Below are 4,845 nucleotides of genomic sequence, written 5' to 3'. Positions count from 1 at the left end.
TTAGGTAAGCAGCTTGGCATTGTGTCACCACACATTTTTCTTTTGGATTGTTTTTTTATATCTTCACCCAAATCATTAATAAAAAGTTTGAACATAATGAGATCCAAAAATTATTCCATAAAACAGCTCTTGAGAACAAATTGAGCCACTGAATCCATTCATCAATACTCTTGAGTACTCCTCCACATCTCAAGATTTGGACCAGAATAACTGAGCCAAAGAGGGTTTCTTACAGGAAATGTATATATGGGCTTTATTTTTCTATTATATATGATAATTATAGATATCTTGTTATTATTTCTATTTGTCCCATGTATTCTTTAATATTTTTCAACTTTTTCTACTTCTTTTGAATTAATTGAATCATTATTGTACTTTTGTTTATGTCCCCTACAGGCTTATTAACTATATTTCTTTGTTTTATTCATCTTTTTTGATGGTTGATCTAGAATTGATAACATACACATTTAATTTATCAATATCTATCTTCAAATATTGCTGTGTTGGTTTACATATGGCATAAGGACCTGAAAGTACTAAACCTTATTTTCCCCATTCCCATCATTTCTGCCATGGTTGCATACAATTAAATTCTGGATAGACATTATTTACTTAAACAGCTAATTATACTTTAAATAGATTAAAAATGAGAAAAAGTTATTTTATATACACTTGCATATTTTTAATCTCTGAGATTATTGTTTTCTTTGTGTAGACCCAACTTTCTCTCTGGTATCACTTTTTTTCTATGTGAAGAACTTCCTTTAAATTTTAAGTTTTTACTCTATTCTTCTAAATATGAAAAAGTTGATTTTGCTTCTCTTTGTAAGATAATTTAGATAGGAATAGAATTTTCAGTTGACATATATATATATATCTTTTCTTTGTGTCTTTCAGTACTTTACAGACATTGTTCATTACCTGCTAGTTTGCACAGCCTCTGGATACTTAGGTTGTTTCCATATCTTGGCTATTATAAATAATGTTGCAATGAACATAGGAGTGAATATATATTTTTGAGTTAGTGTTTTTGTTTCTTTAGGGTAAATACGTGGAATTGCTGGATCATATGATAGTTCTATTTTTAATATTTTGAGAACCCTCCATGCTGTTTTCCATAGTGACTGCACGAATTTACACCCCTATCAACAGTGTACAAGTGTTCCCTTTTCTCCACATCCTCACCCACACTTTTTATTTCTTGTCATTTTGATAATAACCATTATAACAGATGTGAGATGAAATATCATTTGATTTGCATTTTTCTGACGATGAGTGATGTTGAATATCTTTTCAAGTATCTGTTGGCCATCTGTATGTCTTCTTTGGAAAAATGTCTATTCAGGTCCTCTGCTTATTTCTTAATCAGATGAATGATGATGACTTTGCTATTGAGTTCTGTGAGTTCTTTATATATTTTGTATATTAACCCTTATCAATTATATGATTTGCAAACATTTTCTGCCATTAGGTAGGTTGCATTTTTATTTTGTTGATCATTTATTTTGCTGTACAGAGCCTTTTTAGTTTGATGTAACCTGCTCTTCAGATTCTTATTTAGTTCTTCCATATATAGTGTGTCTTTTTGCTTCTTTTTCTTTTAATATTTTTTATCATTGGCCTTTTAATCATATGTCAGACAGGTTTTAGCCTTTTTTTCCCCTCTTCTTCTTCTTCACTGTTGGGTTTGTTGAACTTCTTGAATCTGTAAATTTATTTTTTATCTATTTTAAAATGATTTGGCCATTATTTCTTTGTGCATGGGCCATGCTAATCTTCTCTTTATCATTCCAGTTTTAGTATATGTGCTGCCAAAGTGAACACTGGCCATTATTTCTTTAAATATTCTTTCTGCCCTCCCTTGTTCCTTCAGGGTCTCCAATTATACATGCAGACAATTGACATTTTTCAATAACACACCAAACAGTGGCCATTTTTACTTTTCAGTCTTATTTCTCTCTGTGCTTCATTTTGAATAGTTTCTATTCATATATCTTTATGCTCACTGATATTTTTCTCTTCCATGCCTAATCTGCTTTTAATAGCATCCTGTGTGCTTTTCACTTAAGATATTGCATGTCAAGTCTACAAGTTCCATTTGGGTCTTTATAATATCTTCCATCTCTCTTCTTTATGTGTTCATATTGACATTTCGATTATAGATCATGTTCATGATATTTATAATAGCTATCTTAACAACCTTGTCTATAAATTTCATCATCTCCATTATTATGAGGGTCTGGTTCTACTACTTGATTTTTCTCCTGCTTTGGTTTATATCTTCCTGCTTATTTACATGCTTGATAATGTTTTATTAAATGCTGGACAATTTTTAATTTTATGTTGTTTGTTTCTGGATTTTATTGAACTCCTTTAAAGAATGTTAGATTTTGTCCTGATGCATAGATAAGTAGCTTGTGGTAATTTTATCCATTAAAACACAACATTAAGTTTTGTTTGGAGAGGTCTTACATAGATTTTATCTCTGGGAATAATGTAATCCCAACTGCTGAAGTGTCACACATCTGTTAAGACTCTACCCAATGTTTCCATTATTATAAGGTCTGTTTGTGTGAGCTCTGAGTAGTATTGCTAATCAGTGATTCTTGCTTGGACTATGGGAGTCTCTGTTAACACATGCATGCATCAGTACTCAACCAATGCTTAAAGCATCCTTCTTAAATTTTTCATTGTTCTATGTGCAGTTCCTTCATCCCTTGAATTCTACACCATAAATTTTAGCTGTCTAGATATTCCAAACTTTAATTGCTGTATCTTCAACTCAGTGAGACTATCAGGCTTTCTCCTGGAAACTTCATCCTGGCAATAAGCTAGAGTATTGTAGGACCCAGTTCATTTGTTTCTCTTCTCTCAGGGATTATAGCCCAATGGGACTTGTTTTTCAATGCCTGAAAATGATTGTTTCATATATTTTGTCTGACTGTTAAATTGTCAGATGTTTTGTTTATGGTATGAGAGCAATTCTGAAGCAGAATTCTAAGGCATTCATTTGCATGAACTTCTCTAGGTCTAAAAATGATTTTGTGGAAGGAAAAGTATTAATAGCTACCTAGGTCATACATTTATTAAAAATTTGGAATCTAGTAGTTTAAACTATTAAGTTCAAATTACATATTTTATCTTAACCATACACAAAAATCAACTCAAATCAGACTAAAGACTTAAATGTAAGACCTGAAGCCATAAAACCACTAGAAGAAAATATAGGCAATAAGCTCCTTAGCATTGATTTTTAGCAATAATTTTTTTAATTTGACACCAAAAGAAAAGCAACAAAAACAAAATAAACAAGCTTAATTACATTAAACTAAAAAGCTTCTGCACAGCGAAGGAAACTATCAACAAAATTAAAAGGCAACCTATGGAATGAGAAAAAATATTTGCAAGCCACATATCTGATAAGTGGTTAATATCCAAAATATACAAGGAACTCAGCAATTCCATAAGCAAAAAATAAAATAAAATACCCCAACCAAAAAGGACCAAATTGACATTTTTCCAAAAACATACAGATAGTTAACAAGTACTTGAAAAAGTGCTCAACATTATTGATCATCAGGGAAATGTGGATTCAAATCATAAAGAGATAGCTCACACATGTTAGGAATGCTTTTAACAAAAAGACAAGAAATAACAAACACTGGTGAGGATGTGAAGATAAAGGAATCCTTAATGTAAACTGGTATAGCCATTTTGTAAAACTGTATGGAGGTTCATCAAAAAATTAAAAATAGAATTACCATATGATCCAGCCATGCTACTTCTGGGTATATAAATTCAAAGGAAACTAATCATTATCTCAAAGAGATATCTGTATTCCCATGTTTATAGCAGCATTATTCACAGAAGCCAAAGTATAGAAACAGCCTAAGTGTTTACTGGCAGATGAACAGGTTACAAAAATGTGATATATATATATGTGTGTGTGTGTGTGTATACATGTCTACATATATATATTATATTCAGCTTTTATTTATATATGTATACATGTATACATATATATATTATGTATACATGTATACATATATATATTATATTCAGCTTTTAAAAAGAAGGAAATTCTGGGGGCGCCTGGGTGGCGCAGTCGGTTAAGCGTCCGGCTTCAGCCAGGTCACGATCTCGCGGTCCGTGAGTTCAAGCCCGGCGTCAGGCTCTGGGCTGATGGCTCAGAGCCTGGAGCCTGTTTCCGATTCTATGTCTCCCTCTCTCTGCCCCTCCCCTGTTCATGCTCTGTCTCTCTCTGTCCCAAAAATAAATAAACGTTGAAAAAAAAATTTAAAAAAAGAAGGAAATTCTGTCATTTGTGACAACATGGATGAAATTGGAAAGCGTTATGCTAAGTGAAGTAAGACAAACAAGGAAAGGAAAATACCACATGGTATCACTTACATTTGGAATCTAAAACAAAAACAAAAACAAAAAAGAAAAACTCATGAGAGAGAGTAGAAAAGTGGTTGTCAGAGGCTGGGTTGTGGGGGAAATAGGAAGAGATTGGTAAAAGGGTACAAATTTTCAGTTATAAGATGCATAAGTTTTGAGAATTTAATGTATAAATGGTAACTAGAGTTGATAATGACATTTTGTATAATTGAAACTTGCTAAGAGAATAAAACCTACATGTTCTCACCAAAAGGAAAAAAAGGTAAATATGTGAGGTGGTGGATGTGTTAATTAACTACATGGAAAGGAATCCTTTCCTACTCACAAGAAAATCCTTCCAAATGCTTTAAATTTCACAAATTAAAAGAATACATATTATTAATCCAGACCTCTTAAACACCCCTCTGCCATTTACAAACTTCATCAAATATCTTACACTCTTTG

At 32.0% G+C, this 4,845-nt stretch overlaps 1 pseudogene; it reads right to left on the bottom strand.

Moving 5' to 3' along the window:
* Positions 1-1,731: 1,731 nt before the first annotated feature.
* LOC121036609 (uncharacterized) lies at positions 1,732-1,824 on the bottom strand (annotated as a pseudogene).
* Positions 1,825-4,845: the final 3,021 nt, after the last annotated feature.

This window comes from Herpailurus yagouaroundi, unplaced genomic scaffold, assembly GCF_014898765.1.
Source record: "Herpailurus yagouaroundi ecotype Mexico unplaced genomic scaffold, PumYag 162, whole genome shotgun sequence".
NCBI classification, from domain to species: domain Eukaryota; kingdom Metazoa; phylum Chordata; class Mammalia; order Carnivora; family Felidae; genus Herpailurus; species Herpailurus yagouaroundi.
The sequence above is the reverse complement of the archived record's forward strand: the minus strand, read 5'-3'. Positions and strand labels throughout refer to the sequence as shown.